We start from the raw sequence: 21571 nt of genomic DNA, 5'->3' as shown, positions 1-21571 counted from the left end.
GGTAAAGAACAGGGAAGCCTGGTATGCTGCAGTCCATGGGGTCACAAAAAGTCAGACATGACTGAGTGACTGAGCAACAATAGAACATGAACATGCCTGGATAACAAGAGTCCAACAATACTGGTTTCATTGATTATTCTTTATCCATCTCTCATTGACTTTTAACAGAGACAGAAGTTAACCTGCAGCATCCTCTCATTTTTTCAAAGCACTAAATGACTGTGCCACGATTAGTGATATCAGAATGTTTCTGATGGTGTCACAGGAATCTCTCTGGGCTCAGATGATCTAATCTAGAGAACCTCTGGAATCAAGCTCAAGAACACCACTGTATGTATATTTGCAAAATGTCTACTGACATTATGCAGGAGAAATTTTTAAGCACTGTGCAAAATGCTGTATTTGAATTCATTGCTTATTGTTTGTAGCCAAAGGACACCATATTACAATTAAAACACCTAGGCAGTAAAGGAAAGAAACTATCAGGCTCCATCAGGCAATTGCCTGCTCCATCAGGCAATGCCATTTGATGAAGAAATGTTGATATAGGAAAGAGAAATACAAGAAGATAAAGCAAGTGTCAGTAGTTATTAAAGAAATTTATATCATCAACGAGTAGGTTTGAACATAAAATATATCATGCTTATCCACAACAAACCATAATGAGAACTTTAAGGCAAAGGACATGATTATTTCATCCAAGTCTTGAGTTCAAATTTTCCCTGATCAATACAACAGAAAAAGATTAGACACAAATCAAGGATTTTGTTTTAGGCATGATAATGATAGTGCAATTATATTTTTAAAGAGAAGAACTTATCTTTTAAAGGTATGTTAAAATATTTCACAATGAAATAGTTATGGAGCCTAAGCTTTGCTTCATCATAATCTGCATGGAAGTGGGATGAAGTGAGTGGCTATATAGATAAAACAAGACTGGCTAATTCCAATGATTGCTGAGGCTGTGTGATGTGTATATCACATTCATTACATCCTCCTCTCCACTTCTGGGAATATTTGAAAATATGCATAAGAAACAGTTTAAAAAAAAGTTTAAGCAAACAAACCAAGGCCTGTGAGTTAACAGCTTGCCGTGCCAAGGCCTTGACACAAATTGCAGCGGAACAGCAAAGGGAAAATAGTGCTTACAAGAGAGCCAGTCTCCTTGTTACTTTACCTGCCTGCCCCCCACACAGCATTGTTACTAATTAAATTTAATCAATTACAATAATTTGCATTTGATAGCTGGACATTTCTGGGACATTTCAAAGGAATACCCACTGATGGGGGAAAAAGGAAGAGTTTTTCTAATAAGCATTTAAAGCTTGTTTCTCTGAGCTGCCTTACCCCATGTACCCTCTCCTGTTCCCTTCTCCTGTGGTTGAGAACCACACTGGCTCTCAACTTAGGCATGTCTTTTATTGATTTTTTTACATTCCAGATGAGTCACCTTCTTTAAATTCAGTCGGCATGTATTATAAGTTTAATTTTCTAAACTTTCTTATACTTACCCAAATTTCCTCAGGCTCCCAAAGTGAATTAGGTATACTTCAAATTTCATCTTAATCATGCTTCTCTTTGAAAAAGAGAGAAAAATTTCATGGCTCTATGGAAGATTTGTTTTCCTCTCTCTCACAAGAATTTACAGAATAGCTAATGGTAGTGGTGGGGAGAGGGATGTTGTTCTTTAAAACATCATAAACCTGCAATATTCAGAAGACTGTGAAAGAGTTGACAGACTAGAATCTGAAAGAAATCTATAGCAAGGGAGAATAGTAACCTGATGCTTTCTCTTCTTATAATATTTTCTAAAAAGAATAGAATGGGAAAATAATTTGGACACATAAATATTAATAATCAAGTAAATCAGTGTAGGAATTAACAAGAACCAATCAGGTTGGTGTCTTCCATCAGGTAACATTTATAGTTAAGTACCTAGTGGTAAAGAACCTGTCTCTCAGTTCAGGAGATGCAGGAGACATGGGTTCAATCCCTGGGTCAGGAAGATCTCCTGGAGGAGGTGATGGCAACCCACTCCATTATTCTTGCTTGAAAAATCCCATGGACAGAGGAGCCTGGTGGGCTACAGTCCAAAGGGTTGCAGAGAGTTGGACACAATTGAAGTGACTTAGCATGCATGCATCACTTAAAGTAATTAATTTATATAGAGAAAGAGTCGTCAAGAAAGGAATTCCCTCACTTACAATGTTGGTCTGAAATATTTCCTAACCATCTAAACATCCTCTGCACAAATCCTCTGATCCATCAAGCAGTATAAGCATTTCAGAAAAATCTTTGGCAATACCTACTAAACCTGAAAACATGGATATCTTCATTACCAAGCAATTCTACTAAGTATACATCCAACAGAAATGAATACATTTCTTCACCAAACACATGTACTAGAATGTTACAGCAACACTTTCATAATAACTTTAAGCTGGAAACCACCCAAATGGCCCTAATCAGTAAAACAGACAAATACATTGTGGAATATTCAAACAGCCTCAAGACAGAAACTGATGGAAATCATCAGTCTTACAGTTATCAATTTCACTGTTTTCAGAAAACATTGTTGACAAGCTGGTACAACTCTCAAGACAGACAAAAATACCTCATTTTTCCTTACTTATTATCATAACACTTATTTTGTCATTTTAGGAGTCAAAGTGAACATGTCTTTAGTATGTTAATTCTTAAACACATATATTACAGAACTTTTAAGGCCATTCTATTAATAGTTTAAGACAGCCAAATTTCTTCATTGAAATTAGTTTTTTCTTACATCCCCACTGAACCAGAGTAAAAAGGTTCTTAGAGACATAAACCCATACATAAGGAGAGAGTGAAGAAGAGAAGAAAACAATAAAATACTGGATGCTACAAGGGAGATGGCCATGCAATAACTGATTCAGTAGACGGAAGAAAGCTAAATTCCCTAATAATAGAGAAAATTTTGAAATAACCTTATTTATGCCACAGAATTCTTACAAGCTCAGGATCTAGAAGCATTTGATACATCTAGAACTGGGGAAAAATTAGGGAAAGGGTTCTGTAATTTTTAAAACTGTGGGGAAACTCCAAACCAATAATTAGATCCTCTAATCTACATTGTTGGGCAATTTCCATTCCCTGATCTTAGCAGAAATTTTAAAATTTAACATTTGAGGCACTCTGGCTAGAAGATGCTATGCACAGTTGAAAGCATCTGCAATTTAACTGAATGTATATTCATCACCAATTCTGAAAGCAAAAACTGCAACTTTACTTCTAGAATTCCAGTAAAGATATGTTTGTATTTTGGGTAAGAGAATGCAAAATTCTCTCCTAGAGAATCAGTCCAGCACAAGAATAAATACTGAAAGACAACATCATTCAAAATCTCCCCCACAAAGAACTCACCCAAGCCACCCAACATAAACAATAATATCAACAAGCCTCACACATAGGGGAGTATTTTCATTATTAGAGATAGTTCCAGTTGATCAGAAAATCCTCTAACCTAGAAGTTAGAGTACATAAACTCAACTTTGAGGAAAGAGAGACTATGACAAGAAAGGGAAATCTTAAATAACCATTTTCATTAGTATTCTCAAAGAGATGAAAGAAGATACTATAATGCAAACTGGATGCTTTAAAAAAAAAAGTGTTTCTAGGGAATAAAAAAGAGTTCATGAAAGATAAAAGACATGAGAGCAGAAAAGAAAAACCCAGTAGAAGCATTAATCCGTTAAGAAGAAGAGACTTCCAGAAAGTAGAGCAAAAGATCCAAAGATAGAAAATAGCTATGAAAAGTTAAGAGAATCAGGAATAATTGTTCCTCTGATACAGCCAAATAATAGGTTTTCCAAAAAGAGAGAACAAAAAAACACTTGGAAAGGGAAAGAAATTACCAAAAAAATGACTCAACCTGAATTGCCAGATTGAACTGGGCCACTGAGTGTCCAGAACATTGGATCAAAAAACACTTGTATCAAGCTGTAACTTGGCTTTTAAGAACATTGATGGCAAAGAGAAAATTACACATGTTTCTGCAGAGTGAAGTAGAATGGGGAAGACTGCACCATATAGACAGTGTAAGGAATCAAATGACTCTGATCTAGACTCTCCATAGCAACCCTGAAAATAAGACAATGAAGAAATAAAATCAAAATTCAGAAGGATATTGATTTCCAAAATAGAATTCTATACCCAGCCAAATTATCAATCATTATGGAGATAAGATAAAAACATAAAGGCATTCATACTTGTCTTTTAAAAATGTATATTCCTCCCACCCTTTCTAAAAAATCCACTAGGGGATGTGTGCTAACAAAACAAGAAAGCATGAACAAAAAAACAGACAGACATTTGTTTCAGGAAACAGGAGACCTAACCCAGTAGAGAGGCAGAGAGACGCAAAAGGAATACTCAAGATAGGGAAGAGAGATCCCAGGGTGTCAGTCATGCACAGAGTCACATGCCAACCAGTCCAGGCTAGAGGAGCACCACTCCAGAGACAGATAGATGTCCAAGGGTTCTAGTTCAATTTGCCTGATGACATAACACCCATAAGGCTGGCACTGATGACCTCTATCCCCTATTTGTCTTGATTATGCACTGGAGAAGCTCCTGCTTTCCTCCAAATGTGCTGCACCTCAAAGCAGGCAAGTTCACTCATTTTTCTGAGAGAAATGTTCTGTCTTTGGATAAACCTGAGACTTGTGAAATAGGCTACAGTAACCTTAAAAGAAGAAAACAGCAGTCTATTCCCTCTGACTACCTATTGGCTATTCAATATTAGGCCTGCTAGATACCCTTTTTGGAGAAAGCAATGGCACCCCACTCCAGTACTCTTGCCTGGAAAATCCCATGGATGGAGGAGCCTGATAGGCTGCAGTCCATGGGGTTGCTAAGAGTTGAGCATGACTGAGCACCTTCACTTTCACTTTTCACTTTCATGCAGTGGAGAAGGAAATGGCAACCCACTCCAGTGTTCTTGCCTGGAGAATCCTAGGGACAGGGGAGCCTGGTGGGCTGCCGTCTATGGGGTCACACAGAGTTGGACACGACTGAAGCGACTTAGCAGCAGATACCCTTTTATGTGTGTGAGTCCTATTTTCCCCAGGACTCAATCAGAAGCTATATACTGACTTTTCTGAGAAAGGACTCTTGGAAACCATAAAGCTGCCTGAAGTCAGTGAATCAGGAACTGTTGATTTCTTCTCCTGGAGCCTTCATCTAAAGGCAATAAATTTGTGTGGGCTACTCAGCTTTTCCAGACCAAGCAATATATCATTTAGATAAAAATACACAGAAAGTAAATCATCTCTTAAAAGAAGGAAATGAGTCAGGCAAAGATAGACAGTGGTTACCTGGAAAATAGGAGACAGGATGAGACTGGATGCCTTTGAAGAGGGACATATCTGTAGCTCGGATGGGTAAACAATCTTTTTGTAAATTCATGCATTTTTAATTTTATCCAATGGTATATATACATATATATATATGTTGTTGTTGTTCAGTTGCTGAGTCCCACCTGACTTCTTTGCAACCCCATGGACTGTAGCCCACCAGGCTCCTCTGTCCATGGAATTCTCTAGGCAAGAACACTGGAGTTGGGTGACATTCCCTTCTCCAGGGGATCTTCCCGACCCAGGGATCAAACTTGCATCTCCTGCATTGTCAGGTGGATTCCTTACCACTGAGCCACCAGGGAAACCTGTATATATGTATACAAGTGTGTATTATACTTTTATGGTTAAATTTTACAATAAAAAATTAAATCACAGAGTAAAAATAATTTATAATACAGTCTCACAGATATAATCCCTTTCATCACAATAGTGTTTCCATGTGTGCTTGTGTGCACTTTGTGTGATCTTTTCAATTCTTTTGGCTTTATTTTGTTATTTTTTTCACTTAACAACACACTCCAGACTTCTCAAGACAAAATACATCCATCCCTTTTAAAGCAGTATATGTATGTGCTATAATTTATTCCAGTATTCTCAGTAGGCAACTTTCCATCCTGAAAATTTCCCCCTCTTGAAATGGAAATAAGTATATCTTTCCTTTTCTCTTTGCTCAAAAATACAGTAAAAACTGAAAAGAAAAGATTATAAAGCATTGAGAACTCAGTGGAAGGTAAGAACACTGGAGATGGCTCTGTTCCGCTCATTGAGCGAGATGACTGTTAGCATTAGTTTGCTTTTTTTAATTGTGATTTTATGTCCATACTTTTTTGGGGGGTTAAAGTGTTATGTTTATTATTGGGATTATACAACCTCAACAACTAATGTTCTTAGAAGAAAAATCTGTTATAATATTTACTTTATTTGTAATTATTGTTTTGGTACTCAAATGATACAAAATGCATAGAGAAGCTTAAGCTCTCCCTGTCACCATCACCACCACTATGCTTTCTATTCCCACTGCCACCCACTCTCAAGGTAATGAGTAATAATAGTTTGATATATATCCTTCTATACAGTTTTTGATGGAATTTTCTCTTTTAAAGAAGAGAAACTATTCACAGGACAAATTGTTCCACACAGCCTCTCTCGAGGCTTCTTAGCATCAGAAATAATAAGAAGCCTGATGTTCAGCTGGCACAACTGCAGAAACAAAGGGACTGGATAACCATCTTGTTCTTAGAAGTGCTTGAGATTCTTCGCTTTTCCCTTTATATATCCATCTACTGAAATCACTATGCAACTATGCCATTTTCTATTAACAGATCCACAGGGCCCAATTTCTTTGACAGGGACCATTTGAATCCATTCAGGAAATGTTTTACTCCCTTAAACCAACTCAGACTCCAGAACCCTGGGAACCAAGTTTCTTCCCAGCCTATATAGAAAAGATGGCAACTGCCAGCGACCCCCACGCCTAGGCTGGCTTCAAATCAAACAGTCTCTTCAGTAACCCAGATACCTTTAATTGACCATCAGGGCCTTTTACAAAGCAAAGCATTCACAGGAAGACATCGCTTGCTCTTTATGCCAAAGCAGCACAATGTCCTTCTTGAGTGTTTATTAAACTGGCACTGAGAAAACCCTTGAAGCCCCCAGATCATGTCCATAACCCCAGTTCAAACCTCTTCTCACCCCAGATCCTCTCTTGTTCCCACCATACTCTTCCCTTGATCCTTCCTGAAGTTAATAAAGGGGTTAATACCTTATAAGAAATAAAGAATCAAAACAGACCTGAAAATCTTGCCAAATGGCCAGAGAATTAAGCTGGATCTAAGATTCCCAAAAATTGATTAGGATCACTCATGCAGTGGTCAGAATAAATTCATACACTTTTTTTTCTCTTTATAGACCAAATGGAAAAATGCAAACATCACTCAGAGGATGGGGGTGAGGGGCAGAATTTTTAAGGTTTCTTCCTAAATCCTAATTCATCCACTGTTTGGAAACTTTGTATAATAAGCAGGACTAGCCACAAAGCATCCCTTCTCTGGAATCTGATGAACAAAAACCTAAACATTTTTGGCCAAGAACATAAAATTTCAAAAATATGTTTCCTTAAAACTAAATGTAATTAACAACTTTAAAGATATTCACCCATTTAATAATCAAAATTGGAAAAACAAAGGCATATATCATGCTTCATTCATTTGTCACTGTTTTCATACCATGCCATTTTCTTTTCTATTACTACCATACTCACATTGTGTTTTCCCAGTATTTTATCATGATGTCTATGAATAAATTATTAATTATTTGTATTGCTGCCTCAGACTTACTGAAGTCACCACAGTAATATTCTCTGGTACTATGTGAAATATGAAGCTAGTAACAAATAATCAAGTAAGAAAGGAGTTTAAATATCCTTCTTTTCTGTAGAAGTCCCTCTATTTCAGGGTGTTATTTTCACTGATCCATAGAACACAGCTTGGCCATCAGGCAATGAAAGTGAAACCACTATATCGTCTATTGGTAGCTAGCTATTCTTAATTTTATTTTCAAAGTGGGAATTTGAGGTTTCCATTTTACCTCTTCAAGAAATACATCAAAACTAGATCTTATGTAGGGAAAAAAGTATACGACATTTCTCAAAATAAGATCTATTTGAATTATAATAATATCAGATCTATTTGAATTATATTACAGTCCTCTGGTGGGAGATGAAAAAGGTTTTCCCTTCTATATCTATGAGCTCTCTGAGATCAAGGATCATATTTCAGTCACTGACAGTACCCAGCACAGTTCTTGGCACATAGTAAGCAAGTAATAACTGTGTGATAAATGAATAAAATTAAATAAAGGGATGAATTAACATTAAAGATAATGTGCAAACAATATAACCTTCACATATTGCATTCAAAAATGAATAGATTTCTGATAAGACATGAGTATCTTAGCCAATATAATATTTTATGAATCTCTAGTTTATTAATAATTCATTCTTTAATTGCTTTATTACAAAAAGGGGCTTCCCTGGTGGCTCAGCTGGTAAAAAAAATCCACCCACAATGAGAGAGACCTGAGTTCGATCCCTGGGTTGAGAAGATACCCTGGAGAAGGGGAAGGCTACCTACTCCAGTATTCTGGCCTGGAGAATTCAAAGTCCATGGGGTCTCAAAGAGTCGGACAAAACTGAGCGACTTTTGCTTATTACAAAAAGACTAAATGTTTTCTGTAGCTTCCACTGCCTTCTATACAGCATGAACTAATTTATATCCATATGGAAATAATCTCTATATTTTCCTTTTGCACTCTTTTGACTGAAAGGGGGAATTCAGAAAATGTTGGCAACCTGCCTCAATATCAGAGAGTAATAGTAAGGGGAAAGCTAGCCCCTACCTGCCAGATGGTTATCAGAGACTAGGAAGAAAAGAGAGATCCCAATGTATCTGGTGGTGGACAAACCAGTTTCACTGTATTCAAAGACATTTTTGGCTGACAAATAACCTTTATGTGCGTGCGTGTGTGTGTGTGTGTGTGTGTGTCACACACAGTCAGATTAATGGTGAGTCAGGAGGCAAGTAAATGCACGATATGGTAACACTATACACTAAGTGGGCTTCCCTGGTGGCTCAGATGCTGAAAAATCTCCTGCAATGCAGGAGACCCAGGTTTGATCCCTGAGTAGGGACGATCCCCTGGAGAAGGGAATGGCTACCCACTCCAGTACTCTTGCCTAGAGAATTCCATGAATAGAGGAGCCTGGTTCATTCCATGGGGTCGCAAAGAGTCAGACATGACTGAGAGACTAACACACATACATACAAACATTTTCCCATTTGAAATAATCTCAATGAAAAATGGAAATTTATTCTCAAATAGCATTGCATTTTCAGTCAAGAAATAAGTATATATATATATAATTATTTAATAGAATTATTCAACAAGTTAATAGAGGTCAAATTGAACAATGATCACTGTGCCTGGATGGAGAAATAATAACTGCTCTTATGAAATAGAAGGTCCTGGCTGTTTTTTTCCTTCTCTCTTAAGGAAGTTTATAATGATCTTTGTTGTTATTCTGTTTATAAACTATAAAGTAGAGAGAAAAGAGCAATACAGAAAGACAAAGGGCTAGAACATCACCAATTATTTTCAGTTATGCCACATGAGATAAAACTCAAACACTTCAGTATCCTAAGCATAGAATAGTAGTTAGAAAGCAAAAACTTTCAGGGACAATCAGTGCCAAAAATTGAAGTAATTTAGAATTTCCACAAGTTCTACATGAAGTTAAAATAGAGAGAAGATGGGGGTAAAAAATCAGAAAGTATAAAGAGAAAAAATTTAAAGGGAGGAGAGATGAAAGGGAGAAAGATAAGCAACAAAACATCATATTTATGTAATGAAAAAAAGGAAGAAAAATAAATGAATGGCCCAAGTTCAGTCTGAAGGATGTTTCTTCCCACAAATCTCAGCATGTTCTAAATAGAAAAGTTTGTTATTGTTTGTCTTTTCTAAGACATAAGGGAGATCACTGTATAAAATAAAAATCATTCTGCCTTACCTGCATTCTCATAAAATTTTTATAAAGCAAAAATACATTAAAAGTACTTTAGAAAAAAATTACAAACTATTACAATTAAGATGAAAATACATTAAAATATGCCTCTACACATAATTACACACAGTATATACATTACATAACAAAAACACATCACACTGAAGCAGTCATAATCCATCCATCGTATGTCCAGTAGTTTCAAGAATATGTAATTGTCTTACAACACACACAAAAAAAAAACCATTGGCAATTATTTCAAGCATAGAATTTTTTATGAGTTATTGGAGAAGTATTTTACCAATTAACATAAAATAATAAATAATAATTCAAAAATTATATTGAAGTGTTCTGAATTAGAACACATTCTAACAAGTTGGCAATAGTCTGCTTTTGCAATCTGCTTTTCATCTCTCTAAAAAATAAATTGCTCCTGCATAAACAATATTTCAGTAACTGACAGAGCTGGCAGCTAGGCTCAAGACAGCAGGGATATTAGCAACCATGACTGATAGCAAAATTGGGGATTGCAGAGAGAGGAGAAAGTATACATTCAAATTTAAGGAGTAGCTGTTGTATTTCAGATTCCTTTAAAAAAATGTGACATGACATATTGAGGTCACCATTGATTAAAAAGATGTATCTACAAGGAAGGCTTTCACCTACTCTGAAATCTTCAGGGAAACCCCTTGGAGACATGCTGGCCTATCCCTTCCTGCTACGGGCACACAATGGGTACCTATGGCTAAATTCCTCTAACCTGGCTTCACCTACTGGGTGGTGTGGCCAATTAGTGAAGGGATTTGAAGACACAGTCCTACTGAATGTAATGCCAGTATGAAACCTCAAACCCACCAGCATAGAGCTCAAAGAAAAAGTCCTAAAACCTTGATGTAAAAACCCTCATTCAATTTTAAGTTTTATTCATCAATCTCTTCTCAACTATATTTACCGGTATAACCTTCTGAATATCATCTTTCAGTTAACTCCATAACAAAACCTATCTGAAAATACGAGAGATATATATTTTATTTCCTAGGCTGCTTTCTCAACACATTTTTCTCAGAAATTTTATTATATACCTTGTCTTGAAAAAGAGATGGTCTACTTATTAAATGGAAGTGTGAATAACAACATATTTTCCCAGTCTCCCAAAGGAAATCACTCCTCCATACAAATTTGTAGAAATTTCAATTATTTATTATCTAACTTAAAAGGGTGTGTTCAAATTCAGTATGTGTAGCAGAGACTACTAGCTGTCCCTCAATACCCAGCCTTCCCTCCTTCCCCTATTAATAACCCTTGATTTTAACTGGGAATATGATACAGAGTTAGGGCTTCCCTATGGCTCAGTGAGTAAAGAAATTGCCTGCGATGCAGGAGATTCAGGAAACATGGGTTCAATCCCAGGTCAGGAAGATCCCTTGGAGAAGGAAATAGCAACCTATTCCAGTATTCTTGCCTGAAAAATCACATGGACAGAGGAGCCTGGCGGGTTACAGTCCAAAGGGTCACAAACAGCCAAACACAACTGAGCAACTAAGCACACACATGATACCCAGTTACACATTCTCAGCGGCCATCACAGTTAAGCATGCCCTTGTAAGTGCGTTCTGCCTTTCAGGATGGAAAGTGACAAGTACAACTCTGAGAAGCTGTCATCTTCTTCCTTTCAACCTCTCCCTACTTTTCATTCCTTTACAAAGAACAGTCAATTCATATAGGGTGACTGTATATATTATATCACTGGTTTCCCAAGACATTCTTATTTGCTCCTGTTTCAGGATTTTTTGGTCACCCTGATCTGAGACCATTAGATGGAAATTGAATTAAGGGTGGCTGAGTTACAAAACAGAAAGAGTATTGCTAGTTGGCCTTTGTTAGAGCAGCTAAAAAGGGAAGCAATATAAAATAAACAGAAAAAAGTCAGAAATCCTTGTTCAGTTTCAGAATAAGACACAGTTGTTTCCTTCTATTGAGATGTTTAACACAAACAATTTTAACCAAGATAGGTTTTTTTTTTTAATGTTTGGACACTTAAAAAGAAGGGGAAAAAGCCAGTGGTTAAAGGTGGTCCCACAAAAAAACAGTAGTTTTTGTCTGAAGAAAGCCAAGAAATCTTCTTGGATAAGATAGCATTTAATCTGGTCTTTACATAATAAATATGAATAGGTTTTCAAAAGGCAGCAAAATGATTTTAGATAAGGAGATTAGCAGGAGCAAAGATATAAAGGTAGCAATATGAGTGACATTTTCAAGAAATGACTTGGTGTACTATCAGGTAGGTAGGATGTAGGAAAAGCTGAAACAAGTGTTATAACTGGGATTCAATTTCAGATAAATATGAATGCTATTCTGAGAGGTTTGGAGTTCATTCTGCAGGAAGTGTGAAGCCAATAAAGGTTTCTCTAAACCTTCCCTAGAAATGGCAAAATGAATTCAATATATATAAATTCAAATATTTTCAAAAATATACTACAGTGTTCATATCATGCAACTGGTTAATGAAGGGAAATAATGATACGTGGAGAGGTGTTTTCTAAATAACTAATACTTGTCTCAATCTTCATTTTCTGTTATGTCTTGGCCTTTGCTTACCCCCACCCCCCTTTTCAGTCAGCTAGATTATTCTTTGCTTCTAAATTTCAAAAGCCAAGACCTTGGGAAATTCAAACTTGAGGAAGAAAAATAAATAGATTTGGGGGAAAAAAGCAGGAAGAGAAGTCAGTCTAGAGCCTTCCTTTACCAAACTACAAACACACCAAGATCCTAGTAGGTCTAGGAGAAGAGAAAGAAAGAATAGTCTTCTTTAGAACCAAGATGCTGATTGGTCCCTGAGAAATGGATTCTGTGAGAGCTCAGGGTAGAAGGGCCAGTTGCCCCTTTCCTAAGTAGAAGAAAACAGGAAACCCTCAGATAAGAAACCAAATAAAAAAGAAAAGACCAGAAAAAGTTGGCCAAATTCTCTATGCAGCATCAGTCAGTGAGCACATCCAGTTCAGCAAAACTTGCAGCTTCACATGAAGTGAGTAAGAGAAAGGAAAAAATACAGCAGAGAGGAAGATGAAAAACTTCACAAAGACACATCACAACCATTGGGTCCTTAAGACCTGAGGGAAGTGAGGGTGGAAACACAGACTTCTAACAGATCAATACATGGAGGAGAGTGCAGCCCTGCAGGGGTGGAGGGGGGAGGTTTAGGAAGGTTCCATAACCTCTGGGAGCAGGTATGTCTTGTTATTGCCTCACTTTTATCACCTAGGAAACACTCTACCCATTCCCATCAAAACAATATCAGATTGATTGTGAACACTATTTTTATCTTTGGAAATGTAACATTTTAAACCCTGAGTATGTAAAAAGAATCAAAACTGAAAGTAAAACGCATAGATTTCAAATGTTTTACATTTGCTGCTGCTGCTAAGTCGCTTCAGTCGTGTCCGACTCTGTGCGATCCTGTAGACGGCAGCCCACCAGGCTCTGCTGTCCCTGGGATTCTCCAGGCAAGAACACTAGAGTGGGTTGCCATTTCCTTCTCCAATGTATGAAAGTGAAAAGTGAAAGTGAAGTCGCTCAGTCGTGCCTGACTCTTAGCAACCCCATGGACTGCAGCCTACCAGGCTCCTCTGTCCATGGGATTTTCCAGGCAAGTGTACTGGAATGGGGTGCCAAATAAAAATTAGTAGGCAATGAAATCTTCCCCCCCCTCCGAGGGCTAAAGATTTTTAAGCACCTATTCTCAGTAAGTGACATATAAAGTAAACATACTTACATCAAAATTAAAATCTAGTTTCTAGTTATTTTATTTTAAATAATATACTTTTCCCTCTTAATAAGCCACGTGATTTACTTTTAGTGAATTTATGAACATGCTTTTAAATAAAATAAGAGGTACTGCACAAACAGGGAAGAAGATACTTCCTCTGTATTAATTAGGGCTATTTTGTAATGCACTTAAAGTTTATTCTACTAATGTTCCCTACAAATAACATCAAAAATAGATATTTTACTTTTAAAATGAGAGTTCATCATGAAATTGCACCATGAATTCTTGGGAAGAAAAAAAAAACATGTTAAAATGTGCTTCAAAATAGAAGGATAAAAATCACAACAGCTGATTCATTTGCAAGGAAACATTCAATGTGAATGATTGTCCCCAGAAATTTAAAAAAAGAAATTCATTTTCAAGTTCTTTCTCCAGTCAGAAAATTTATGAGAAAAAAAAGAACTATTTATAAGAGAACTTCATACAAAATTTGTGAACACTTGGGATGCTGAGAGATTAGAATTAGGGTGAACCATATGAAAGCCCAAGTATTTGACCATATTTGACCCACACAAATGGAAACTTCATATGACTTGCCTAATAATTACCTTCTGAAACACAAAACCAGAAAAAAAAATAATTTAAAAACAGAATTTCATATTTCAAATGTCCCTGATAATGATATTAACCTAAAAGATTTCTTCCTGAATAATTGAGGCAGGACAAATGATTAAGAAAAAAAGATTCACATAAAGTCTTGTGCCAGAACTATCCAGATCTTCAAGATAAGCTACTTGAGGGAAGAAGCTTGCGTATTTAAGATATAAATTTAAAAGATAAGCTTTGTGTAATCACATTTTAGGGAACTCAACATGTTCCTTAGGGATAAGATGTCAGAATTCCTCCAAATCATAATGTATGATTCTCCCCCAAAATGTGGGTCTGGCCTCTTGGGCTAAACTAAGAGAGAAAAAAGAATTAAGTTCATTAGATGTCATCTTAATAAAAGAAAAAGCTTCTTAGGAGGAAAAAAAAAATGATTCTGGGAAGAAAAAAAAAATAGAAAATGCAAACCAAACCATCCTAACCCTTCTTTCCCAGAACCTTATAGAGTCAATCTTTTCTCACTCATTTTTAAGAGCAAAGATCAGAAGGAACGGACAGCTTTGGGAAAGGATATTATACAATTAATCTCCTTTAAATTCTCCTGCTTCATTATCTTTTCAAAAATTCCAGCAAAATTTGGAGGAGTCCATCAAGCACTGGGGCTCCATCTATCTTCCCCAGCTTTGTAGTATTGGGCAGCATAAGAGAAGTGGACTTCCCTGATCTCCGAGCATGAGGGTTTATGGACTTTCAAGCTGATATCTATCAGATGACTGATTTGTTTGTCAGTCTTGTGATAAGTAAATATTCAAAGGTTCAAGGTATTCTGCTCTTAAAACACTGAAACAATTAGTGCAAATGCTGTAAAACCTTTAAGAAACGAGTTATTCTGAATCTATTTGGAATTAGCAAATGTTCCTTAGAGCTGGGAGATACACTTCCTCCTACATTAGTATTTGATGGGACCCTTTTAAAAATGCATTCTGTACTTCCCTGCCTTCCTAAATTATTAAATCATGCTGTAGATGGTGAAGGTTTTACAAAGCACTGTGGATGGTAGATGAGCTTGAACTGGGATCAGATCACACTAGCTGTGTAATTATGGGAACATTACTTAGCAGCTCAGAGTCACAGTTTCTATCTCTAGGCATCCATCTCTTTGCTGAGAAGCAAAAAATGTGGTAGTGTATCCAAAGTGAAAATCAGCGCCAACAACGTAAATTCTCAGTAAATGTTAGTTACTTTCATTCCTTATTTCCCCTAACCCAAAGAGTAACATGTCTACCCTTTCCCCATCACAACTTGAAGCACAACTTAGAGATCAACTGTTGTTAAAGTGCTAGAGATACAAGGGGCTTTTTCCATCCACTCCCACTTTCTCCTCCTGCCCAGATTATCCTCTATTACTTTTGGCTTTTTAATTCATTGCTTTAGCATCTCTAGTTGGGATGTTAATTATCTGGCACCAACCTACTACTTTCTCAAACACATTTATGCCAGATAAACGATGTGGGTGGAAAAACAAAATTAAAAAAAAAAATCCTGTCTCAAATTGGCTGAAGCAATTGGGACCTATATTCTCTCACATGACAGTAAGTTGAGAAGTAAAGGAGACTTCAGAACTGTCTGGTTTACCAAGACCCATTTTCTCTCCCTTTTCTGCCATATCTATGATCTGCTTCTCCCCAAAGACTATCTTACCTTAGTCACAAGAAGGCTGTTAGAAGCAGTGGGATTGCAGGCTTCTCTGGCACACCCAAAAGGAGAGAGGTGGGGGACACTCTTTCCTAGGCATGAAATGAAAGAACAATATTTCAGTACCACTAAGGTAGAGTTTTTCCAGTAGTCATGTATGGATGTGAGAGTTGGACAATAAAGAAAGCTGAGCACCGAAGAATTGATGCTTTTGAACTGTGGTGTTGGAGAAGACTTGAGAATCCCTTAGACTTGCAAGGAGATGCAACCAGTCTATCCTAAAGGAAAACAGTCCTGAAAATTCATTGGAAGGACTGATGCTAAAGCTGAAACTCCAATACTTTGGCCACCTGATGTGAAGAACTGACTCATTGGAAAAGACCCTGATGCTGGGAAGGATTGAGGGCAGGAGGAGAAAGGGACAACAGAGGATGAGGAGTTTGGATGGAATCACCGACTCAATGAACCTGAGTTTGAGTAAACTCTGGGAGTTGGTGATGGACAGGGAGGCCTGGCGTGCTGCAGTCCATGGGATTGCAAAGAGTCGGACACGACTGAGCAACTGAACTGAACTGAACTGAAGCTAGGTCACACTAATACCCTTTATTAGTGAAAGTCATCTGGGGAAATGCACAGACAGCTTAAGTTAGATTATTGAAAAGACGTCACAACTAAAATAGAATTACCATGATTGAATAAAAGTACTTAATATCTATTCTTGAAGTGTGACATGGAGTAAGGCTGGTCTCAATTTTCTCCTGTGTCACAAGAGCTAGCTTGGAAAGGGCAGATACCTAATACATGTTAATACCTGTGGTTTTACTGGACTGTGGTTATGTTAGACCAGCACCAAGAACCCACTGTGCTCCTGTTATACCAATCACTCATCATGCTGACCAGTTAACCTAACTCAGCCTCAAAACCTTCTCCACACCATGTATTAGGAAAGAATAATCCTGTTAAGACATTAAACAGGTAATGTCTTCTTATGATAAATGTGTTTTTACATGTAAGTCAGTTTGCCAATTGGGAAAAGAGTATGTTAAGACTGTATATTGTCACTATTTAACTTACATGCAGAATACATCATGTGAAATGCTGGGCTGGATGGAGCACAAGCTGGAATCAAGATTGCTGGGAGAAATATCAATAACCTCAGATATGCAGAAGACACAACCCTTATGGCAGAAAGTGAAGGGGAACTAAAGAGCCTCTTGATGAAAGTGAAAGAGGAGAGTGAAAAAGCTGACTTAAAACTCTGGTCCCAACACTTCATGGCAAACAGATGTGGAAACAATGGAAACAGTGACAGACTTTATTTTCTTGGGCTCCAAAATCACTGCAGACAGTGACTGCTGCTGCTGCTAAGTCGCTTCAGTCGTGTCCAACTCTGTTTGACCCCATAGACGGCAGCCCACCAGGCTCCCCGTCCCTGGGATTCTCCAGGCAAGAAAGCATATTAAAAAGCAGAGACATTACTTTGCTGACAAAGGTTCATCTAGTCAAAGCTGTGATTTTTCCAGTAGTCATATATGGATGTGAGAGTTGGACTATAAAGAAAGCTGAGCGCTGAAGAATTGATGCTTTTGAACTGTGGTGCTAGAGAAGACTCTTGAGAGTCCCTTGGACTGAAAGGAGATCCAACCAGTCCATCCTAAAGGAAATCAGCCCTGAATATTCATTGGAAAGACTGATGCGGAAGCTGCAACTCCAATACTTTGGCCACCCGATGAGAAGAACTGACTCATCAGAAAAGACCTTGATGCTGGGAAAGATTGAGGGCAGGAGGAGAAGGGGATGACAGAGGATAAGATGGTTGGATAGCATCACTGACTCGATGGACATGAGCTTGAGCAAACTCTGAGAGTTGGTGATGGACAGGGAGGCCTAGCATGCTGCAGTCCATGGGTTGCAAAGAGGAACATGACTGAATGACTGAACTGAACAGTTTGCACAACTCCTGATACCCACTGACTCAAGGACATGAGTCCTCCATAGAAACAGCTGAACCCAGCCTAGAACTTAGAAATCATTACTCAGCTTTGTATTTCCACTTAGACTATTGTTGATAAAATAGCCAGCCTTTGTTGAGAAAGGAAAGTACATCCCCAAAGTTTCACTCCATGCATCAAAAGCAAGGAAGTCTGAGCACAAAGTTTCACTGAAAGCCACAGTGCAGGGAGCAGAGAGCAGAAAAAATGGGCAATACCTTCACAGGTGAGTAAAATGTCTTTCTAGGATTGGGGAGAGAAGAGAAAGAGAAAACAGGTAAAGATCAAAGTGCTTGTTTGGCTTCCCATATCTACTCCCACATTCTAGGTTGAAAAATTCAGAATGGTAATGTCAAAAACGATCAGAAAATTCTTGCCCAAGCAGAGGGCCCCTATCTTACTTTCCAAAGAAAAGTTTATTAAAAATATTGTGCCTTAAGAAAGGCTCACAACAAAACAGAATGGCAACAACAAAGTAGAAATTGCAGGATGACATAGTTAAGCAGAGAGAGGCATATCCCCACACACTCCAAGGAGGATGAAGAGGATAGATGAAGATCCTGGCTGTGAGCTCACCAGCAGACTGGCAGTAGGGAGGGTGGGAAGGAAGAGAAGCCACTCAGTGAAGGACACAGTGACCCTGTAGCAGAAGACCACAGGGCAGACTGCACAAGCCAGCAATAAAATGAGAGCCACAGGCCAGCCTCAGTGACAACAGCAGCATTCCGTTTCTCAAGCCCCACCACTACCCTCCAGAACGGTCTAATCCAGTCCACCGGAGTGGGGAGCAACGGGCAATGGAGGTGGCAGACCTGATGGCTAGCAGCAGAGGTGACCAGTGAAGATTTCAATACATCACAAAAGCCATGCTGTTAAGCAGAAACGGCAAGGGACTGTCCTCTGTATGTTTACCTTGCCCCTGTGCTCTAGAGATCACTACATGGTGGGACACGCCTACAACTCCAGCCCATCCACTCTTTCCCAGGGTCACCAAGTTTTACCACACTGGTCTCCTTTGTTTTTCTTGACTTACTGCTAAATGAAATGTTCTTCCCTTGCCTCTTTGTGTGGCTGGCTTCTTCCATTATCCAGATCTCAGTTTGCTATCGTTATTGTTGCTGCTTGTTTTGTTTTTGTACAGATGTATTTCAAACCAAGCCACCATGCTTTCTGCTGAAATCTTAAAGGAATTCCCATAAACCTTTAGGGAGAAGAAATAAAAAACATCCAGTATCATCACTACTATTTCATATTTTCTAAAACTACAAGCTATAAGATATAATACACAAATATTGGCAAAATTTAGGCATAATTATGATATGCACTTGATATAATCCTATACTTGGAATATCCAAGAAAATTGAAAAACTACTAGAAGTGATAAGAAAATTAAGTAGTTGGCAACAGAGCAAAAGCATTCATACATACAAGTAGTAATCACATTGAAAATACAGTGGGAGTTTTTAGATAAGGTTACAGATTGAATACACACCACTAATTTTGCTTTGCCCTGAACCTCATCAAAACCATAGTACAGGGAATTTTTTAAGGGCATAAGCTCACAGGGATAGGGAACAACAGGGAGAAAACAGCAGTAGAAATACGAAAGCTGTACCACAGGGAGAAAACAGATAACCCACTCAAGAAGGCCAAATCTCAAAACACTGGGGAAACACTGAGAATTTACCCGATTCATACAATAGATTCCTCAAAAGGTACATGAAAGTACAGGACAGTCTACTTTTGGTCATATCTCTGCTGGATTTCCATATCTGGTTTTTTAATAACAGTTATACTGATATACAATTTACACACCATAATATTCATCAGGCCAAATCATACAATTCATGTTTCTTTAGCATATTCAGAGTTGTACAACCATCACCATAATCTAATTTCAGAACATTTTTGTAACTGCAGGTCTCAGTTCAAATGGGCCCTCCTTACAGACATTCTTCCCAATGCCCTTTAATAGATCGACACCCCACTTCCTGCTTCTTTTCTGCGGCACTAATAACGATCAGTAGATATTTTACAGAGGTGTTGGCTTACTTCTTTACTTTCTCACTAGGGTAATGTCCGTAAAGAAAGGAGTTTGTCTCTCTTGACATTTTTGTAGTCCAGCTGGTAGCACAGCCCAGGGCCCAGCACATAGTAAGTGGTCACTAAAAACAGTTGCTGAATGGATGAACTGGGAAGATACAATTACAATTGGCCAGAAGGTTTGTTTAGATTCTCCTACAATATCTTAATGAAAAAATTCAAATGAACTTTTGGCCAACCTAACATATGAGCTGAGCTCTGTATCTGATGCAGAACTAGACATGAAAAGCAACAGCGTGTGGCACTGAGGGGGAACACAAGCAGGAGAGTTGAAAGATAAGTCACTGCAATGGGACTGGGAAGACTTCTTAGGTTCTTGGACAATTAGAGAGAGTGAGTGGTATGAGACAGTCCCACTGACAAGAGTGGATGATTTTACACATTTAATTGAAAAAATAAAACAACATGACAGGCAGTTTGCGCTGTACACACTACTATGTATAAGATAGATACCCAACAAGGACCTACGGTATAACACAGGGAATTCTGCTCAATATTCTATAGAGGAGAAGGGGACGACAGAGGATGAGATGGTTGTATAGCAACACCAATTCGATGGACATGAGTTTGAGTAAGCTCCAGGAGTTGGTGATGGACAGGGAAGCCTGGTGTGTTATAGCCCATGGGGTCACAAAGAGTCAGAGATGACTGAGTGACTGGAATGAACTGAACTGAACTGAACCAGAAAGAGAATCTGAAAACTAGGATACATTTATATGCATAACTGAATCACTTGACTGTACACCTGAAATTAACACAACATTGTTAATCAACTATGCTCCAATGTAAAATAAAAAAAAAATTTTATTAAAAAAAGTAAAGTCATCTTGAAGATAAAAAAGAACAAAAAAATACGATCTATACGCAACTCATGTTGACAAATCACTCATATGGCTTATACTATTAATACATTAAAATATACAAAGTAAATATCCTTTTGATGCGTCTACCATCTGATATTGTTAATGAGATGCTGCGTACAGATAGTGCAAAGGTCTGGAATTAGAACTCGTTGTCCCATTCTTCACTACTAGCTATGTGACTTTGAGCAAGTTACTTAACTGCTTTGTGCTTTGACTTGTAAATTTATAATAGACATATTAATAGTTCTTACATGATAAGAGCTGTTGTATTAAGTAGAAATGATCCAAAATGTACTTATCACATACTGGGTGCCTTATAAAATTTATGCAGTAGCCATAGAAGCAGCAGCAGTAGTTGTTATAGTGGAGGTACTAGTGGTGGTATAAACAGTAGTAGGTAGCAGTGAAATCAGAGAAGGCGATGGCAGCCCACTCCAGTACTCTTGCCTGGAAAATCCCATGGATGGAGGATCCTGGAAGGCTGCAGTCCATGGGGTCGCTGAGGGTCGGACACAACTGAGCGACTTCCCTTTCACTTTCACTTTCATGCATTGGAGAAGGAAATGGCAACCCACTCCAGTGTTCTTGCCTGG

The 21571-nt window shown here is 37.9% G+C and overlaps 1 long non-coding RNA gene across 1 annotated transcript in view; it reads right to left on the bottom strand.

Annotated features, from left to right (window-relative positions):
• Positions 1-19201, bottom strand: part of LOC138988643 (uncharacterized) — an 824542-nt gene extending 805341 nt beyond the window's left edge. The window contains exons 1-2 of the long non-coding RNA XR_011464915.1: positions 19046-19201; positions 16028-16113 (exon numbers count right to left, since the gene is read on the bottom strand). This is a non-coding gene — a long non-coding RNA (uncharacterized lncRNA). The remainder of the gene's footprint in view (positions 1-16027; positions 16114-19045) is intronic.
• Positions 19202-21571: the final 2370 nt, after the last annotated feature.

This window comes from Bos mutus, chromosome 7 (genome assembly GCF_027580195.1).
Source record: "Bos mutus isolate GX-2022 chromosome 7, NWIPB_WYAK_1.1, whole genome shotgun sequence".
In the NCBI taxonomy this organism is placed as follows: Eukaryota; Metazoa; Chordata; class Mammalia; order Artiodactyla; family Bovidae; genus Bos; species Bos mutus.
The sequence above is the reverse complement of the archived record's forward strand: the minus strand, read 5'-3'. Positions and strand labels throughout refer to the sequence as shown.